Source organism: Aedes aegypti, chromosome 2, assembly GCF_002204515.2.
Source record: "Aedes aegypti strain LVP_AGWG chromosome 2, AaegL5.0 Primary Assembly, whole genome shotgun sequence".
NCBI lineage: Eukaryota > Metazoa > Arthropoda > Insecta > Diptera > Culicidae > Aedes > Aedes aegypti.
In genome coordinates, this window is record NC_035108.1 from 258,735,052 (window position 1) to 258,757,741 (window position 22,690).

At 39.5% G+C, this 22,690-nt stretch overlaps 1 protein-coding gene across 7 annotated transcripts in view; it reads left to right on the plus strand.

The window, feature by feature from the left end:
• Nucleotides 1-22,690, plus strand: part of LOC5566438 — a 139,599-nt gene that overhangs the window by 72,327 nt on the left and 44,582 nt on the right. The gene's annotated exons all lie outside the window — the stretch shown is intronic.

Below are 22,690 nucleotides of genomic sequence, written 5' to 3' on the forward strand. Positions count from 1 at the left end.
ACTATTCAGAACTATTTTTCTACTATTGATCCCTTTATGATCTTGTTAGGATCCGTGCCTTCAATTTTTCGTAGGACCCGTTAGTGAAAGCTAGCGGTGGTTGTTCTCATTGGACACCGTCTTGGAAAAAAACCTCTTAGAAGGTCTCTTCATCTTTCGTTTATTCACTTAAGTTGGTTGCAACACTTATGAGAGTTCGTAGTGTTCTCTGCATCTTTTTTAAGTAGGGTAGGTGTACCAGTTATGGACATAGTGGTTCCCTATTTCGCCATACGTGATAACTTTAAAGTCTTAAAATTTTGAAAACTTTTGTGTGTGGTAGTAGTTAGATTTAAGATATATCTTGATGTTAAAACATTCAAAAAGATTTAAAATGTGAAACTTATCAAAATATCACATATGGCCAAATAGGGAACCACTATGGCCATAACTGGTACACCTACCCTAGGTGTTCATTTATTCCTTCCTTCCTTCCTATTTCCCCCAGCTGTGTAGTTTCCGTCTTATAGAATAGAACTACGGATGACCGGTTCCCCAATATTCGCAAGGACGTGGCCAACTGGATTTTGACGATATCTTAATTCTAAGTAGTAGGATGACTTCTTCACCTTGTTAGTACTCAACATGTTGAATTTTGAGGCTACCGGTGAAAACTAGATACGCATCCTATTATTCTTCTTGTTCTTCTTTTTTCCTGACGTTACGTCTTTGCTGAAACATAGCCTGCTTAATTAGTTTGTTTAGAACACACGATTCTCGGTATGGTCTTGCTGAATGGCTGCACGGTAACAGCTACGGATATCTTGGCCATGGGTTGAAATAATTCCACAAATTTAATGACTCGAATCAGCTCAAGTTGAACATTTTAAAAAGATATGTATATGAGATAAGCGATGGGAAAGATTACCTTCATTAACTCTCAAACCCCCAACGTCTGACTTTTCATTAAAAATGAACTTTAAAAAATCATAACTTGGCCAATTATTAATCAATTTTGGATCTTTTGGTCTCAAACAAACCGCATACTCCTCAAGATTTATTGCGTTCCGGAAGAAATGGGATTGGCCACTTGGTTCCGGAGTTATTCCGGATTCAAATGGGCTATATTCGTTCCGGAAGTGATAGTTCCCTTAGATTTTTCAAGATTAGCGGTAAGAAAATTATTCATTGTGTACTTTCTATAAGTAAAAAGCTGCCAGAAGGTCGAATGACATTGGTTCTCATTGATTCTGGCCATTTCAGATACCCGGTCACCTGGCACCGGTTCCTGAATGTACCCAGAGCGGACATTTTCTGAAACTCAAAAAATACTACCGTGCGACGGCTCAAAATTCCTGATTTTTTATCCGGAACATCATAGATATAATGCCAAAGACCAATATGAGGTTCTGGCCACATCCGGATACCCCGGAATCGGTTCCGACAGGACCTCAGTGGCACACTTTTGTAAATCTTCTCCTTCATATCGTGTGACGGCTCAAAATTCATGATTTTTATGCTGCACATCATAGCTATTATGTCATGGATCAATATAATATTCTGGTAACATGCGATTACTCCAGAATTGTTCTGATAAGACTCATATGCACTCTGTGTAATCTTCGTTGAATCCATTGAGATAGCTTTGGATCCATATCGATAAGTCCATGAGACATTTCTGGCTAACCGTTTTTGTCAACATAAAAAAACACGATAAAAAACCGTGTTTTTTTTTATTTCTTTTATCGTGGATTTAAATGTTGTTTTAGCGATTCGATTATCGAGTCCGACCTGTATTTGAAACTACAGACATATTAAGATTAGTTTGTTTTTCATTAAACAATGCAACTAAATTATCTATTGGTACTACAGATCGGACTCGAGTATCGATTGTTTTTCACTCCGGATAATCGACTCCTCCGGATAATCGAATCACTAAAGAAAAGTTGAAATCTGCAAATAAAGAACCCCTTTTCTTACCTACGTCCAAAACTGCTAAACCATTCATATTGTATACTACCCATAACTGCAAAACAGTCACATTCGACATTTTTGACAATTTGGAGTTTATACCGGGGAGAGTCATCAAATGACAAATACTTTCGATCAACTTACTGAAATCTGTGAGATTGTTCTAGAAAATTCGAAAAAAATACCAAGTTGTTTTGTCACATTGGCAATTATAACCGCATAACAGTCACATTGAGATTATACATGCGCTTAGTAATGTAGTAGCAATGAAATTTCCATCAAAAATATTTTTTGGCTATTCACCTAATATGCAATATTAGCTGTACACAATTTCAGCCTCATATAAGCATTTTTGAGTTCTTAGGATTTTTAATAAATTTTAGTTTCTTCCCATACTGACACAAAACGCACACTTGTTGCTCCATTTACTCAATGCCTACTTTTGTCTACTACGGTTCGATATTGGCAACATGATTTTTTTCCGGAATTCTGCCAAAATCAAACGGCACTATACCTTATCAAAATTTATAGAGTCTCTTTCATAAATGTTGTTGAAAAAAATAAATATTTAGAGAAAATTCTAAAACATGTTCGCTACAAATTCTTTTGTCTATTTCATCCTATATATCTTTTATGACAACATGTCGTTTTTTGGAATTCGTTCGCAATGCAAAATACATTCTTATACAATTTATTGTTAACCTTAATGCAATTGACTAGAGAAAAGTATAATTTTATTTTTAGAATATCAGTTAATCTTGTGGCAGAAGTGCTCCAAATTTAAATAATAAAGAAATTTGAAAATGTCTTTGAAAGTCATATGATGAAATTCTATATCATTTGTTAAGCTTTGATGCTGGTTCATAAACTACATCATTTTAATAATTTGTATTCGTCGTGTATTAAAATGAAGCCATTTTTTCACCTTGTATCCCTTATTATAGTTGCTAACGACGGTATTGAAATTAGTTGCCAAGCTCTTCCGTGAGCTCCTCCCAACCAAATTCGCCTAGCATCAATTTCTCCAGACTACCAAGTTCCTTCCAACACTGTTGACCAGTTCCTTAGATGAGTCAGCATTCGCATCACGCTGAATTTGTTCAACGCGTATTGACCTTCAAATATATATTAGATTTTCGTCCATGCTAACTCTTCCTCCAGACTACAGCTCAGCCTCCAGGCTATATCTCCACGAAGAGGTTCTGCTTCAGCGTCCAGGCTCTGTGTCTTAGTCCAGGTTCTGTTTCCTTCGAACCAGCCTCAGCATTTCGCTAAGATTTCAAGTATCTAGTCAGAACCTTTATATTGATTTATGGAGTGATGCTGTTGGATAACCATTCGGGGTATCCGGATGTAACCAGAACCTCATATTGGTCCACGGCAATATAGCTATGATATTCATAAATTTTGAGCCTTCGCACGATATGAGTGAGTAGGATTACGAAAGTGTCCTACTGAGGCCCTCCCGGAACCGATTCCGGTGTATCCGGATGTGGCCAGAACCTCATATTGGTCTTTGGCATTACATCTATGATGTTCCGTATAAAAAATCATGAACCTCATATTGGTCCACGGCAATATAGCTATGATGTTCATAAATTTTGAGCCGTCACACGATATAAGTGAATAAGATTACAAAAGTGTCCCACTGAGGCCCCACCATAACCAATTCCGGGGTATCCGGATGTGGCCAGAACCTCAAATTGGTCTTTGGCATAATATATATGATGTTCCGAATAAAAAATCATGAATTTTGAGCCGTCGCACGATATGAGTGAGTAATATTACAAAAGTGTCCCACTGAGGCCTTGCCGGAACCGATTCCGGGGTATCCGGATGTGGCTAGTGTCGCGACCGGCCAAATTCTCAAAACCTGGTAGATCTGCCATGTTACTTCCAGGCAGTTGCTGATAAGCAAAGTAGCTAACAGAATCCACTTCCGATAGTTTCCACCTGACAAAATCGTTGCCGACCAGCGAAAGCGATTCCACTCACTCCCGTCTTACAGTCGGATCGTTGCCAACAAGCGAAAGCGATGCCACTCGCTAGCGTCTTATTGTCGGATGCCGCAAGCAAAACAGTCGACCGCACTCTCAAACGGTGACTGCTGCTTCTTCCGGATCGATGCCAACAAGCGAAAGCTATTCGTCTTACTGTCGGAGCTGCTTCTTTAACTGGTTACTGCTGCTGCTGATGTGACTTGTAACACGTCCGCCGAAAAAGTGAACTGAAATCTTTCTGCGGTGCTCTATTTATACTAGTAGTGAAGTCGCGATTGCATCATCTCCCCTTCTCCTTTTTTTTAACCAATAAACACCGCGCGACCCTGAACCAATGAGTGGATGGTAGAAGTCAATGGAATTAGGGATGTTCATTGTTTTCTCTTTCGTCGACAAAATTGAAATTCGATTCAATTTTTGTTTTCTGTTTTCTTTTTTTTTTATATATATATATATAAAGTTACCATATTCATTTATTTGAAAATTTATGCATTATTATTATTTCTTAGAGCATATATTCAAACGAATGTTCTGAATTAGAATAATCATATTACATATTTTTTTTAATTATTAATATTATTCCAACATTTATATTTTGTTTATCCTGTCTCTACAATTCATCCCGCCTCTACTCTTCATTCATAAATGTTATACAAAACCATATCTTTCAGCTTCTCCGGAATCCTTATTTCTCGTCTTGAACGTTGTCTAGTGGAATCACCATACCCGGCTCGTTTCTGCGTTTGTTGTTTGGGTGGAGAGATATCTGTGTAGAAAATACATTATTATTAGAAAACATCGCCTAACGCATTCAATTGAACCTTACCATTTCTCGTGCATCCTGTTTCGTTAGTTTCGTTCAATATACGGTTTCCGTCTATGGGACAGACTGTGTTCCGTTTAGGGTCTGGCTGCGGTTCATCTACATAAACATTTATCGTTAATACAAGATCATGAGCTAGAGAAAAAATTAAAAAAAAAAACTTACTGGCAAGAGTTATCTGGGTACTTGTTGATGCATCCTGGCTTTGCGAAGTTTGCTCATCAGTTATATGGTCAATTGCTCTCTTTGCATCAGCTACGTTTCTTGAGTATATTACTCCCCGGTCGCTTTGAACGATCAATTTAGATCCATCTCTCGCTATGATCGTAAACTTTTCAGATCCAAAAGTGGGATCTGATTTGTTTCTCTTTATTTGTGACAGAACTACTTTGTCTCCAATCGAGAGATCGGAGTGTTTAGCTCCTCTTCGAAAATCCGCATGATTCTTACTGATAAGTTTGGACAAAGCATCTTTCTCTCTGACGTCTTCACGATCTACTTCCGATTGACTATCAATTTTCCACAGGCCAGGAAACGTTCCTCTATGTTTCCAGCCCACGAGTAACTCAAATGGCGTTACGCCGAGTCTTGATAGGGGCCGCACTTTATTGTGCATATGAACATAATTATTCAAAGCAATTTTCCAATTCATATTATCCAATTTAGAGGCTGCCAGTGCTTTCTTTATGCCTTCGTTTTGGCGTTCGACAGCGCCATTGGATTGTGGGCTGAAGGGAATTGACTTCCGAATCTTGACGCCTCTGTTCTCCCAGGTCTCCACAAATTTGTCGCTTTGGAAGGGAGGACCGTTGTCGCTTTGCAGGGTTAGCGGGTAACCCCAAACAGCAAATATTTTGTTCAATGCCTCGATAGTGGAGTCTGCATCAATGCGGCGCATTTCCAAAACATGCAGATAACGTGAGTAGATATCTATTACCACAAGAAACTCTCCGAATCCAAACTCGTTGTTACTAAAAAAATCAATTTGTAGAATCTCCCATGGACCGTTTGGGAGATCCCTGCTGGTGAGAGGAACTGGCGGGTGCTTTTTCGATAGCAAAAGGCACGTCTCACAATTTTTAATGTAGTTTTCAACAGCTCTACTCATGCCTGGCCACCAGAAATGCTGCCGTATTATCCTTTTGGTTGAACCAACGCCCATGTGACCCTGATGAGCCGATTGTATTGCCTTAGTCCTTAAGGCATCAGGGAGCACAATTTTATCACCTTTAAACACCATGCATCCAAGTGTTGTTAGTCCTTTTGCCTCTGATTCGTACTTTTTGAGTCCAGTCTCCCACTGATCTGTTTCAATCGACGTCCTAACTCTTGTCAATTCATCATCATCCTCTGATAGGAGTTCTATTTCATCCCAACATATTTCCATTGCACCAGCATCAATGTAGAACAGTAAATGTTTCTCATCTGCTTCTTCATCAAACGACTCAGTTGATTGTGCCTGTTGAACCAATCTTGATAGCGCATCTGCTACATTCATGGTCCCTGGAATGCTGCATACCTTGAAATTATACGGTTGTAACCGTAACGCCCATGACTCAGCACGTGTTACCGCCCTTTTGCCGATCCTATGCAGTCCACCAAAAATAAACTCATTTGACTCTGCATCTGTCCTCACAATGAAGTTTATACTCATGAGGTACATGGAAAATCTTTCTACTCCCCAGACCATTGCTAATGCTTCCTTTTGGGTCTGGGGGTATTTTCGTTCCGTATCCGTCAAACTTTTGGAAGCACATGCTATCACCCTAGGCTTAGAATTTTCGTCAAACTGTACCAGCACGGCTCCCAAGCCATAAGGAGATGCATCTACGTAAAGTTCCGTCTGGTCTTCTCTTTTGAAGTAACCCAAGGTTTGAATTGCTTTCCACGCTTTTGTCCTGACAAATTCAAACTCATCCTCCAATTCTTGATTCCAGTAAAATACATCTGCTTTGGCCAGCTCACGAAGTCTCCGAGTCTTGTCTGCCCTTTGCGGTATAAACTTTTCCACAAAGTTAATTAGACCTAGGAAGCTTTTAACCTCAGCTAAAGTTTCCGGGGTTCTGAAGTTCTGTATCGCTGAGATTTTCTCGTCTTCTATCTTCCATCCTTTATCGGACACTACGAATCCCAAAAAATCAACGGAACGTTTTCCAAATGCACATTTTGCTTGATTAATCATTACATTGTGATTCTTGAAGCACTCCAATACTCGAGCCAAATTTTTGTCGTGCTCTTCCTTTGTGCTTCCGAAGATCATGACATCATCTAGATAATTAACGACCCCTTCACATCCAGCAAGGACGACTGTCTGTAGCACCTCCTGGAATATATCGGGGGCGTTAGTGAGGCCAAAAGGTAGCCTGCAGTACCTGTACAGTCCATCTCCAGAGAAAAAGTTTGTGAGGTGACGTGAGTCTTCATTTAGCTCAATATGGTGAAACGCGCTTGTAAGATCTATTGTAGAAAAATACTTAGCACCATGCAGATCCATAATAATCGATTCGAAAGTAGGCATTTTAAAGGGCGTGCGGTAGATACAACGATTCGGTCCACGTAGGTCAATGACTAGCCGAATATCTTCTTTGCCTTTAGGTACTACCAATAGCGAAGAGCAAAAGGTTCGGTCCATATCACTTGTTACTTCCTCAATGATACCAGTTGATAACAGATCTTTTAGTTTCTGTTTTGTTGCTTCTTTGAATGCCGCCGGTATATGCGTGTAGACATTTCGGGCTGGAGGCATTTCTTTGTCGTATTTTAGCGAGACAGCAGGTATATTGAATTTCGGAAACTGTTCAGAAAGTGATACTTGTTGCGCGTAATTGATCGAGTTTGCTTCACATCTGCTGGACATCAGTCGATGATGGCGAATAGGAACATCTAAGCCAATGTCAAGAACGCAATATCTAATTGCAGTGTTGAAGCCGAGAAGTGCTCTTTTCTCGTCCACTACATAAAACTTTTCAACCATAACTGGTCTGTCCTCTGAGATATACAGTTCAGCAAAGAAATTGGCGATTACTGTAATTTGGGCATTTGTGGCATATGCTTTCAAGGGTTTGTCGGTCTTGAAATTCATGCCTACAATCCGAGATGCAGCGTTTTTTTCAGACATGATTTCATCAAATGTCGTCTTTGTTATCGTATTTACATGGGCACCAGAGTCGATTAGAAACTGAACCCGCACACCTGCAACTTTGGCCTCAATTATTGCCCCATTATCGTTTATTAATTGGTTTCCTTGCAATGCATTCATTGATGGCTGAGCGTGCTTTGATTTCATTGATCCAAAACGTGATTTCTGTAATGTAACGTACATAATTTTATTAAGTTTCCAATCAGTTTATTATAAAAATCAGTCAATGTTAACAATAGAAAATTCAATTCAAATGTTCATACAAAGCAAAAAGTTCTTATTAGATACAGCACATACATATTAAAGGAATATCAAGGAATTATTACTTTTATTGCTCATTCAAGGTCATCTTCTTCGCGTACCTTTTGATCGAAAGGCTCAGCTTTTGTATCCTCGATGGCAGCAATCTTTTTCTCAACACTTGAATCTTCCTGGTCCGCAATCCGTTTCAGTCCTCTGGTTTGGTTTTCAAACTGATTAGACGAGCCACGAGCTGAACAAGCTCTCGCAATATGGCCAAGGCGTCCACAAACACGACATTCCTTATCGATGGCGAAGCAAGCAGGAGCCCGATGGAAAGCGCTGCCGCAACGCCAGCAATTTGTAGCCGCTTGTTGACGCAGATTTCCTCTTACTGCTCCACGACCACCTCTTCCATAGCGACGGTTGCCATGATAGTTTCCTCTGGGATGCCAGTTAGAGTTGAAAGATTCACGATGTCCACGAAACTCTGATCGTTCTTGCGAAATTGCCGATACTCTCAAAGTCTGACGAGTTCTTTGAAATTCCTCTTCATTTGATTTCTCGATCTCCCGATCACGGACAAGATCAATGAGGTCCTTCATTGAGCCTTGTTTTACCCAGTTGCGGTGCGCTAGTACTCGTACTCGTGGGTCATTAGCGTTTTTCGTAAGTACTCGTACCACAGCCTCCATCTCCTCATCTGGCCCGTAACTACACAATTTCGCAGCTGTTCCTACGCGCCGAACGAAATTTATGCTACTTTCCGAATCCATTTGGCTCATCATCATGAGTTTACCACGCTGGGATAAGGTGTAAGTTCTTGATCCGTAGTATTCATCGAGACGAGCGATTGCATTTGAAAATGGCTCAGTCCGCTCATCAGGCATTCCCGGAGATGAGGTAGTCGCTTGGAATATTTCTCGCAGTTTTGGTCCTGATTTTATCTTGAACACACCAAATTTGGTTTGTTCATCAACTGCGTTAATAAGCTGCAGAGAAGAAACATGAATGTCCTTCCAATATTCAAATGCTTGTTTATCAATTTCCGTTTCGCCTGAAGACGGAGCACATTCCGGTATGTTGAGCGTGCCGAGTGTCCAATTGTTCATTGTGGACAACATCGACGAGTCTACTCGCATGGTGCTGGAACTAGAGCCAGCTTGGTTAAATCCACTCTCGGAAACTTGATCCGTACCAGCAGAAAGTCGCATAATTTGTTCTCGCAATGTAGTATTCCTTTCGACAGCTTCTTTCAGTTCTCGTAGAATACGTTTTCTGGAGATTTTCCTGTGAAAAACGAAGCAGAAAACAATATTCTGTCAGAGAATAAATCTTTAATAAAAACATTATATGAGCCCCGTCTATTTCCATCGGAGCTCCTCTTGCAAATACTCTGTCTATCTCCACCAGAGCATGCTTTAGCTATTAAACTTCATGGGTGCTCCGTCTATCTCCACCGGAGCCCCTTCTATATTACGCGAAACTCTGCCTATCTCCATCAGAGTTCGCCTTTTTTTTTTTAGATAAAACTTACTTTGGGGGAGCTGATTCGTCCACCGCACCATTGTCGCGACCGGCCAAATTCTCAAAACCTGGTAGATCTGCCATGTTACTTCCAGGCAGTTGCTGATAAGCAAAGTAGCTAACGGAATCCACTTCCGATAGTTTCCACCTGACAAAATCGTTGCCGACCAGCGAAAGCGATTCCACTCACTCCCGTCTTACAGTCGGATCGTTGCCAACAAGCGAAAGCGATGCCACTCGCTAGCGTCTTATTGTCGGATGCCGCAAGCAAAACAGTCGACCGCACTCTCAAACGGTGACTGCTGCTTCTTCCGGATCGTTGCCAACAAGCGAAAGCGATGCCACTCACTCCCGTCTTACAGCCGGATCGTGGCCAACAGGCGAAAGCGATGCCACTCGCTAGCGTCTTATTGTCGGATGCCGCAAGCAAAAACAGTCGACCGCACTCTCAAACGGTGACTGCTGCTTCTTCCGGATCGATGCCAACAAGCGAAAGCTATTCGTCTTACTGTCGGAGCTGCTTCTTTAACTGGTTACTGCTGCTGCTGATGTGACTTGTAACACGTCCGCCGAAAAAGTGAACTGAAATCTTTCTGCGGTGCTCTATTTATACTAGTAGTGAAGTCGCGATTGCATCATCTCCCCTTCTCCTTTTTTTTAACCAATAAACACCGCGCGACCCTGAACCAATGAGTGGATGGTAGAAGTCAATGGAATTAGGGATGTTCATTGTTTTCTCTTTCGTCGACAAAATTGAAATTCGATTCAATTTTTGTTTTCTGTTTTCTTTTTTTTTATATATATATATAAAGTTACCATATTCATTTATTTGAAAATTTATGCATTATTATTATTTCCTAGAGCATATATTCAAACGAATGTTCTGAATTAGAATAATCATATTACATATTTTTTTTAATTATTAATATTATTCCAACATTTATATTTTGTTTATCCTGTCTCTACAGCTAGAACATCATATTGGTCTTTGGCATTATATTTATGATGTTCCGGATAAAAAATCAGGAATTTTGAGCCGTCGCACGGTATGATTGAGTAAGATTACAAAAGTGTCCCACTGAGGCCCCACCGGAACCGATTCCGGGGTATCCGGATGTGGCCAGAACCTCATATTGGTTTTTGGCATTATATCTATGATGTTCCGGATAAAAAATCAGGAATGTTGAGCCATCGCACGGTAGTATTCTTTGAGTTTCAGAAAATGTCATCTCTGGGTACATTCAGGAACCGGTGCCAGGTGACCGGGTATCCGAAATGGCCAGAATCAATGAGAACCAATGTCATTCGACCTTCTGGCAGCTTTTTACTTATAGAAAGTACACAATGAATAATTTTCTTACCGCTAATCTTGAAAAATCTAAGGGAACTATCACTTCCGGAACGAATATACCCCATTTGAATCCGGAATAACTCCGGAACCAAGTGGCCAATCCCATTTCTTCCGGAACGCAATAAATCTTGAGGAGTATGCGGTTTGTTTGAGACCAAAAGATCCAAAATTGATTAATAATTGGCCAAGTTATGATTTTTTAAAGTTCATTTTTGATGAAAAGTCAGACGTTGGGGGTTTGAGAGTTAAATGTTTAAACTCCCCAAGCCAAAGATCAACTCGGAGTAACGGCTTAAAAACAGACATATCGCTGACATCCATTAGCTGACTCCACTTCAGAACATCATCGAATTACAATAAGCCATGTCTCGTACGCAAAGCAGAAAACATTGAAACTCGATATATACTCGGAAACACAAACGAGGCACGGTTAACTCAATCAGGCGCAAAATTAATAATCCTTTGCTCAAGACATTAGGAAGCTGACGTTTCTGATTATAAGTTTCCCGCTATATTATGTAGCCATGCCCTGGGAACGAGGAAGTTGTTTTACATCTTGTCGATGATCTTAACCATGCAGTTGGCTACTGTTCATTTGCTCCACGCGGTGGCGTATGCTTTGGAGAAATCCATCTTCGAGCTCTAAATTTGCTTGCCAAACATATCTGTATAACATACTCGTGCACACAACTTGTTAGGTTGTTAGACATGGGCATAGTCGGGATATTCATCAGGGGAGATGAAGGACCTTAAAATTTTGTTGACGAATTAACGATTGAGCGTTACGCAGAAATGATCATTTTACACAACCTTCTTCTTTCTGGCGTAACGTCCCCACTGGGACAGAGCCTGCTTCTCAGCTTAGTGTTCTTATGAGCACTTCCACAGTTATTAACTGAGAGCTTACTATGCCAATGACCATTTTTGCATGCGTATATCGTGTGGCAGGTACGAAGATACTCTATGCCCTGGGAAGTCGAGAAAATTTCCAACCCGAAAAGATCCTCGACCGGTGGGATTCGAACCCACGACCCTCAGCTTGGTCTTGCTGAAATTTTTTACACAACCTATACGCCTTTTTTACATGAAATGTTAAGGACATTCATCTCCCTTTTTCATTCAGAGAGCAAAGTTAAGTACAAAATACGCATTGGTTCAATTTGTTGTCTAAGTAACAGGTCCATTAACGATTTGGAAATTCTTCTAAGAATATCTTCAATGTTCTTTTTAAAAAAAATAATTTAAAATTATTTCAAGAATTTTTACCAAATTTCATCTATTTAATGGGGGATATTATCAAAAAAGTTATCAAGGTACTCCTAGTAGTTTTCTGGAACTTTATCTTGCATGTTCTAGAATTCCATCAATAATTCTTCGATTTCTTTGGATAAATTTCCAGGTCATTCAGATTTCTATCCAGAGATATTTACATCAATAATCCTACAAATTCCTGGAAAATTCATCCAAGTAGCATTGTAGGATTTTTTTTTCTAAAAATAGTTCAGAAATTCTATCTGAAATTTTTTAAGGATATTCCCTAAACATACTCCTTACGGGAATTAAATAAGTTCATGAAGTAATATCTTCCTTTTAATTAGGTAGATGAACTTTTAATGGTGTCCTTAGATATATTCATAAATAAGTTATGCTCAACCCGAAAGAATCATTGGATAAAGTCCTGAATTAATCTCCAAATTATTTTCTATTATATACCGTTTTGACCCAATTTCAAACATGGCACATATTCCGTAACCTTAACTTTTGTAGTGATTTTTCAAGAAAACCTCTTAAAATTCTTTAGAAGATGATCAATTCTTGTATGATTTAATTCCTCTACATTTCATAGTTGTGGAGTTATAATTCTTACCTTTGGAAAAGACGCTCTTCTGAATATGAGTCATGTTCTGAGTTTGAAACAAAACGGTTTTAGGAAGGATTCCTGTTTTATTATTTGGAGGAATTCTGAGGAAAAAATATTTATGAAATCATTTATTGGAATGAAAATCGCAGGATTAATGACTGGAGACATTGCTAAGATAATATCTTAAAACTATTGAAGCCAAATTACAGTAAAATTCTTTGAGAAAATACTTTGGAAATCTATGCCTAAGGCAGAGTCGAAGATGTTCCTTTTTATATTCCTGGTTTAGAGTAACTTTTGTATATATACCAGAAGGGAAATAAAGGAAGAAATTCTTTAAGAGTGTTCAAAAGAGTTCGCAGTGGTTTTTCTAATTTTCATAGGTGGCAGGTTGCATTTTATCAAGGATTTCCGCCATCCTGGCTAAGCCCATGTTGTTAGGAAGTGGTTCCGCCTTCAACTGTCTTTTGGCGCCGTTGTCAAGCGAACCCACTGCGGGTGTAATAAATTATGCAAAGATGGTTTTAATAAAATGTATCATCTTAAGTATAAACACATTCGCTACCCGAAACGCTCTCCGTCGGTGTTGGTTTTGATACTTTGGCCCGCCGTAGCGTTGCGTTTTCCGTTTCGAAGGAACAACTTTCCGGAAGTAAGGTAAAGTAGTATCCCAGTCTAAGTGGTTTCAAATTCACGTCTGAGTTGATGGAATTAAATCTAGACGAATATTTGAAAACACCGTATGCCGAAAACGTAAAACTAACGCAATTTTAAGAGAAAGTGATGAAGTATTTGCTAAGGGATAATCTGAAAAATCTGAATATCTTACACTATACATGGGCGTGGAAAAACTGGGCGTAGGAAAGCCAACTGCCCCCCTTAGACTGAAGTAAACATGATCGAATCAACTGTTTTGCTACAAAGGTTAATATTTTGTTTAAATTTTCAAAGATTGTCTTCACCATTTTTACATGAAATCAATAGGGTACCGACTGTTTATTTTGTTCTCAAACGCCAACAGTTGGCGCCAGCGGCAAAAACTAATCGGAGTCACAACTACCACACATAAATGAGTCGGCAGTGGCCTGTCAACGCTCTGACCAAGAGACTGCAATTCTGCTTTGACAGATTTGTTAAATACTTCGCCACCCTTGGAGATGGCTCAGTAATGTACAATTTTGTTTGACGACATGACTCCAAACTATTTCAATATTGCTTGTGCTGAGTTGCCGCCCAAGAGTTTATCTGAAGCTTCACCCAGCACTTCGAAATTGGAATAGCCGGCTCAGGGCCAATGAAGCCATGCGATGCACCATCGCGAGCTAGCTCATCAGCCAATTCATTCCCAGCGATGAAAAAATGGCCAGGTACCCATAAAAGGTTTACAGAGTTGACTGAATTCAGTTCCTCAATTTGAGTTCGACATGCGATAACAAGCTTCGACCTTGAGTCACATTAATCTCAGAGCCAAAAAGACGTAAAGGTCGAATTCCATCGCGGTTTCGTCTTTCCGTAAAAAGAACAATAGATGTTTTATTCGGGTTAACCGAAAGGCCATATTGGCGACACCAACTCTCGACTACCTGAAGAGCACTTTGCATCAGGTCGAATAGGGTGCTAATGAACATACCAACTCTCAGAGCTAGATAGTCGTCGGCAAATCCATAAGTTGGAAAACCGCAATTATTGAGTTGCCTCAATAGCGTATTTGCTACGAGATTCCACAAAAGTGGTGACAAAACTCCCCCTTGGGGGCATCCACAAACACTCAATTTTCGAATCGCTGTTGACGCAATGTCGAGAAGAGATGTCGGTTTTTGAGCATTTGATGTATCCAATTGGTGATCATTGTAGGTAGCCCATGGTTTCGTGCGGCTTCCAATATGGCATCGAAAGACACGTTATCAAAGGCACCCTCAATATCCAAGAAAACACCCAAGCACGATTGCTTGTGAGCGAATGCTTTCTCGATATCGTATACAACTTTGTGTAAAAGAGTCACAGTGGACTTTCCAGATTGGTAAGCATGTTGATTCACATGAAGAGGCATGTTTGCCAAATAAACATCACGGATGTGATGATCGATAATGCGTTCCAGACATTTCAGAAGAAAAGAGGTCAGACTAATTGGTCTAAAACTCTTCGCTTCTTCATACGACACACGTCCTCCTTTCGGGATAAACTTTACAGTAATATCACGCCAGTATCTGGGAATGTACCCAGTAGCAAAACTGCTTACAAGTAGCTTTTTCAAAACATGTTTGATAAACTCAAATCCCTTTTGGAGCAGAACAGGATAAATCCCATCCGAGTAGTGTGTGATCCTTTGACCGTGACGCTTGCTCCTGCGGGGGCGGGTGAAGCGGTCATGCAGGATTAATCGTGTTTCGCGCGCAGTGCAGTGGGGGGAGAAGAGTGGCGTGATTCGCGGGCTTATTTAGTAGTGTGTGATCCTTTGACCGTGACGCTTGCTCATGCGGGGGCGGGTGATGCGGTCAGAATCGATCATGTTACGTGCGTAGGGCAGTGAAAAAGTGTGTTGTATTTTGCGGTAAGCACAGTGCTGTGACGGAAGAAACAGCATTACATCCTGGTAAAATCATTCTTTACTATTATTTACCTACCTATTTCCATATGAAACTAAATACGTGCCAGGGTCGAAAATTTAATTTTCGATTCAGGAAGTGTAAAAATATTTCAGATATCCATTTGATATCTGGGTGTTTTTATGCGGGGCTTACTGTTCATGAAAATGACCTCAGAATGTGTGTGTATTTACTGCCATTCTTGAAATGGGTCGTTGGAATTTCAGTAGAGCTATCACCTTTCATCTCCTGGGCTAAAATTGTCTGCAGATATGAAGATATCGAAGGGTATCAATAAATACATGCATACAATTTTCTTCCATAAAATCACTGCCGGTCAGTGGGAGGTGGATTGTATACACACACACACACACACACACACACAGAACAGGATAAATCCCATCCGCTCCTGGAGATTTGAAAGGAGCAAAACTATTAAGTGCCCATTGAATCGATTCAGTAGTTACGATACTGCGAGCCGAGGCCAGAGACTCGTTACTACATGAAAAGACATTTGGTTCATTCGTAGATGCTATTTCCACACATCCGGGGAAGTGTGTATTGAATAAACATTCTAAAACTTCTTCATCGGAAGAAGTAAAGTCACCATTAGGTAAGCGAATTTCGTTCACTTGGAAATCCTTAGATTTTGCAAGAATTTTGTTCAGTCAACTGACTTCACTCAAACTGGAAACATTTGTACAAAGGTTTTTCCAGCCGGATCGTTCAGCAGAACGAAGAGCCTTCTTGTAAGCCTTGCGAGCCGACTTGAACGACTCTGATCCAGCTGAACGGCGTCTGTTCCAACTCCTTCTACATTGTTTCCCGAGTCTAGTCAGATCGGAATTCCACCATGCGGTCCCTCCTGTAGTCTTTACAGACCGCAGAGGACATGCTTCTTCAAAAGCTTCCATAATGTAGGATGTTGTAGTATCAACGGCCTCATCCAGATCACTTGGATTTTCAATGGACGGAGTATATCCACGAAATTTGGTCGCAACCAATTCAATATAGAGTTCCCAGATTGTTGACCGGGGATTCCTAAAACGCAAAGTCTGCGCAGTTACATTTGATTGTTCAAAGAAGATGTAGGATCATCGCTAATTGATAATGATTCCTCATCTGATACATGCCAATTCGTCAACTCGTGACTGATTCTATTCGAGCAGAGCGTTATGTCTAATACTTCTTCTCTAGCAGATACCATGAAGGTTGGGCTATTACCTATGTTAAGTAATCCAAGATCTGTACTACTTAAGTATTCCATCAGACTGGAGCCTCTCAAATTGATATCTGAGCTGCCCCAGATGATGTGATGAGCATTGGCATCACTGCCCACAATCATTATTATTATTATTATTATTATCTTTATTAACGAGATTTTCAGCCCGAAGCCCACAATCAGCGGAAGGACTTTTGTTACGCAGTGTACGACAATTCGTTTGAAATCATCCGTTGGTGATGGTTCATCATGTGGTAAATATACCGAACAATAGACGTATTTCCTGTTGAGGTCACCAACAGAAACATCGATTGTGACAGCACATACATCTCTGGTAGTTAACTCAGAAATGAGTGTAGTAACGATTGCTTTATTAACGAGCACGCATGCACGAAGCATGGAGCGCGAGTTTGCCATTTCAAGTTTGCTAAAAGTAGCAAAAACTGGGTCCACAAGGTTACCTAGATAGAAGTTCCCTCTACGAAAGTAGGGCTCTTGAACTAGCGCCACTTGGGCTGCACCATTTTGCATGAGTCTGCAAAGATTGATCGTTGCTGTTCTTTTATGCTGAAGATTGATCTGAGCTAACCTAACCGTAGCCACTACTCAAACTAGGCAGAATTACGCTTTTTGTAATCTCAGCACGAAAAAGACTAGCAATGAAAAAATCAGATCGGTATTTATTTAAAGTCGCTAAAGGCGAAAGAGCACAGAATACACTGTGTAAAACGCATAATGTGAATCCATATAGGTGGTAATTTAAATTAAATGTCAACATATTCATAATCCCACCCTTATTAAGCCTCAGGATAGAGACTGAAGAAGGGCAGCCGATTATCTCGGAGAAACCAGAAATAAACGTGTACCATACGTATCCTTTTGTTTTTACCCTTCCCACTATAACACCCATCCTCCCGTGATGCCTATGAGAAGATGTAGAATTATCTGCAACTCTCATACACAATCAGGCTAGTTTTCGGCTTGGTGTAAATAGGTGTTCAGCCATTTATCCTTTCCTATCCCCCATTTTTCGCAAGGACGTGGCCAGGACAATTCTCGACTGTTAGAGGATGCGTCAGTATCATCTATGAGGTCGAGGTTTGTCCCAAATCTCTGTCTATAGTAACAGACGGGAAGGAGGCAACCCTCCTTGCTGTACCTACGAATTTGTGCGAATCGCTTATTTGAGTCTTCTTCAGGGGGAGAATTCTGTTAGATCATACGAAATACGACTTAAAAAGGTAAGTTTTTGATTCCGGGATGTATTTGATCAATTATTGCGATAGGTTTCCAAAAAATGTGTTTCTTTTTTATTTAGGATTCATTGATTCTGAATCAAGTATAATAATCTTAAACCTTATTGATATATCGATTAATTATAGGAGTGAATTTTGTGAATATAGAATAAATTACATTTAACGTCCAAATATAGGCATTTTTTTAATGTGGCAGGATCATGAAAAAAAAGTTCTTCTCTTACAATGTATTTTTATCCTGAATGCAAACTCGAAACAGGGTTCAGAAAACAAGTATGGAATGAAATAAATTTTTATTGGAATGGTTTCTTTATATCGCCTTGACAATAGTCTATTGACAAAGGAAAACCCTTCAACAGCTCGTTAAACATTCCCTAAATAATCTGTTTTTTTGGTTGTGCTACTTTTCCCCGAATGTCAGTTCCCCGAATGTCGTTTCCCCGAACGCCAGTTCCCCGAATACCATTTCCCCGAATATCCCGTTTCCCCGAATAGCTCACTACCCCGAAAAGTTGTTGGCTCTCATATTTGTCATAACTTTATACATTTCAGGGGGATGAACGTACTGGTCATCTGATGTGCCCCCTTCTTTATTAATTGGCGGTTCTTACAAATTTTACCGTCCTCAACATTTGTGGGAACATGTGTATAGTCGAGAATGGCAAAATACCTCGTTGATTCTAACGAAATTAGCTTTGACATGAAGTGTCATACTAATACTCTTTACTTTTGTATTCGTTTTACTTAACTGATTAACAGAAACTTTGTTATTTCGTTTAGTATGTTGTGGGTGTCCTACTATCAAAGTTACCCGCATTATCAAAGTTACCCCGTTTTACGGTACCAATAATATTACATTACAGAAATTTTGATAATTGAAATCGAATTAAAGCTCTTTTGACAGTCTTTTCATGTGGGTACGGAAATGATCAACCACACTCCGAAACACGATTAGTATAATATTCGTTTTGGGCGCGAAATTCTTTTAAAAATACTTTTGATATCGATCCCCGAATGAACTTTTGTTACACATGTTTTACTTATTTTATTTTTTATTAATGCTGGTCAAGAAATATTCAAATCTCATTGGAAAATTCTACATGATTTGGAAATCTCTGTTCGTTTTTTAATAAACAATTGGTCGGTGTTCAGACAGACTGGGCCAAGTGTTTTTTATGGTTTCAGAAAAACGTACCCCAGGCATATGAAAAATCAAAATATTTGCAATATTTGCTGTAGTAATGGAACTTATCTATTTGATGATACATCTGTATTAAAAAAAAAGCATCTGAAAAAAAGCATCTGAAATCTTTAGAATGTCAAAATATCATGTAAATGGTCCGGTCTTTCTGAACACTGACCAATTTACCAAGACGGCAGCACAAAAAATGTTTTTTTTTTAATATATTGATACTTATTCATTAACTTATTTTTGGATTTCAGCTTGTAGTCACAAACAAAAGCGTTGATAATTTAAATTATCAATGGGTTTGATCGTGACTGCAAGCAAAAATCCAAAAATAAGTTCACAAAATACCAGTCAAGATCACTTATTCATTAAGTTGAAACCGTCCAATTACAGATTAAACCTTCTATAAATGTAGTCAATTTTACGTTAATATATTTTCTAGCCTTCTTTACCCTAGCCGTAAGGTCCACGGCTACAAAGCTAAGCCATGCTGAATGTGTTTGGACTCGTTTCCCGCTCAGTCCAGCACCTCTTCCTAAGTCGGCGTCCATTTATTATGCATCGCAAAATTTGGAAATTTTCGACCCCATCCCCGCATCCTTAACGCTTTTTGTATGAAAAATTGCAAATATTTGCATAAGCCGTAACACTAGAGTCTACTAGAGTAGTTGCAAAGAAAGCTCTCAGATAAATACTATCGAACAGTTCATAAGCACGTTCAGTCCAAGTTGGAACGTAAATGTCAGAAAGAAGAAGAAGTCTTTAAGAAATTAATACGATTTGTGTTAATGTGGCTTGAGGTTTAAAAATTTAAAAATTTAAATTGTAACATATATCGCTCAAATACCGAAATCTGCTCTTGATGGATGCAAGAATCAAATGTTAATACAGTACAGAGCTGATTTTACCAGAACTTTTTTGCAGAGAACCTTTTATTCTCATCTTTTTATTATCAAATTTTCTTCAAATCTTTTTTTTATCTCGGTTCCAGTTTTTATGAAAAGGCTAAACGTAATAAAAAACTCTGATAAATTGTTTATATTCTGCAGTAGAGCCAAAAATTTGGTCAACATCCGCTCATTAATGTAAATCTGATTTTTATCTGCACTAGTCTCGAGATGGAAGCATGGCGAAAACTTGCCCTTGCTCTATGGGACATTAAACTGATGCAAATTTTGAAGTTTTTGTCTTCAACGCGTGTTCAATAGGGTCGCTGAAGGATTTGATTTTCACATGTCCCGTCAAGTAATTATTTAGAAATTTTGTCACGACTCTCTGTGTGAATATTTGTCACTTCCATTTGTTTTACTTTTTGACATTTTGTTGCCTTGTTTTTGTTATAGTTTCATCTTTGTATTTATTTTTATCTTTTAGCTATACACATCATAGCGGCTTACTGTCTGTAGGTGTATAAATAAATAAATTGTTATTCTACCCCTATGCTGTATCAATTATGATAAAAATATTCTCTCAAAATTTGAATTGGTTTGGAAGAAATTTGATTGTACACACGCCAGTTGAAGATAACATGGAAATTACTATGGGAAAGGCAAATTTTGTGTGTTCAGCCCTCTAATTGCTCGTCATTATCATCTATGTAAAGATGAACAAACTCTTCTCATGTGAAATCTTCCCAGCCGAAGATCACATTTTAACTAAGTCTAAATCGTGCTGAGATGATCATTCAATTACATTCAGAGCAACACTTTTTTTTTTGCTGTACAACATAGTAGCCTGGATTATTTTGATCGATTCTTCCCGTCAGGAGCACCACTGTTACCTGCCGAACAGTTGGTGAAGCATGCTACATGCGAACCAATTTTTTAATGATGAATAACGATTATCCTGAGGTTCAATCTATATTCGGCAAAGTTGTAGCTGAAAAGATTTCACATGAGAAGAGTTTGTTTAATTTTCCATAAATAGTTATGACGAAGAGATAAAGCGCTGGATACAAAAGGTTGGAGTTTTCCACAGCAATCTCCCATATAAACTTCAAATGGCGTGTGTACGGTCAAAATTCTTCCGAATCATATCAAACTTTGGGTGGATGCTATTTATTATAATAAAAATCGTTTAAGCATAGGGGAGCCTAAATTTCAAAATTTGCATCACTCTAATAGGACATTCTATGGAGAGAGTTAACAAATTTGCTACGTTATCGAAAAATCTTGATCAGACCGAGATTTGATCCTCAGCCTGCTCTTATAATACAGCAACGCACGTGACCACAGCGCCAATCAGGACCCCATGCGACTCACATTTCCCCCGTAATTTATTATTAGTCCGGCGCAAGTTCAGCACATGCACAACCGCAGCTGCAATGCTTCTTCAACACTCATAAATATTTACGCGCAAACTTGTTACCCAAGCTCTAGCAACGGAAGCCAGAAAGTGACAAGGTAAGCTCTAGTTTTCCGGCGGTTAGTGTTCCACACTCGAACTTGTAAGCCTTTGAGCTATTAACGAAATACCGGCCCGGTTTGGTCCGTGCAGTGTTTGTAGGTTTGCTCCTACGCCGTCTTCCATAAATATGACTACATAGTTGGCTACTTTCTCCTCTGCCGCCTTTGAGGGTATAGCACCGTTTGGACACGATATAATAGGAAACTAGCAGCAAACTAAAACCCACTTGATACTTGTTAACGTTGGTGGAGAAGTTGCAAAAGCAGCCGCAGTGTTAGTTTGCATGAAATCTCAACCATTTAAACTATGTTTGCACGAGAGATTCTAAACCGGTTGCGTTGGAAATAAATTATTAATTTTATTACTGGATGTTGATCATAGTAACTATTTACTGCTCATTCACCACATACTGAGTAGAGATGGTCGGGTGTCGGGTTTTCAAACCCGAAACCCGACCCGTACCCGAACCCGACGGGTTCGGGTTTGATTTTTTATTTTTTTCGGGTTCGGGTTCGGGTCGGGTTTGAAGGCTAAAAAAATATCGGGTACGGGTCGGGTTCGGGCTTGAAAAATGTCGGGTTTAGTCGGGTTTGGTGAGAATTGTTCATAAAGTAACAACCTGAAAGCTTCCCTATGCATCAAAAACGATGATTTAATCGTCTTTTCGAACTCGGGTTTTATTCGGGTTTTCCTTAGAAAACTTTTTCGGGTTTCGGGTCGGGTTCGGGTTTGAGCAGCGAAAATTTTTCGGGTTCGGGTCGGGTCCGGGTTTGAAAAATGTGAAACCCGACCATCTCTAATACTGAGTTAATATAGCAGAAGAGTTAAGTTCTTCCTTATGAAGAAGGTGTAATAGTTGTATTCAAATACATTCTTTCAGTTGAAGTTTTTCTTTGGACCCCATAGCTGCCTCGCTCTCCACCATTCTGTGTAGAACAGGCCTGCCCAACCTTTTTGAACCGCGGGCCACATCGCAGGAATAATATTGTGTCGTGGGCCACATTTTTAAACGTACAGGTATTCCCATGAAGCCTGCCGAAAATCAGTAAATGAAGTTCATAAAATCTGACGCAAATCAGTGAATGGATTAAATTTCATTTGAAGAAATTGATAAAAAGATAATTGCTGCCAAGCATTTTGC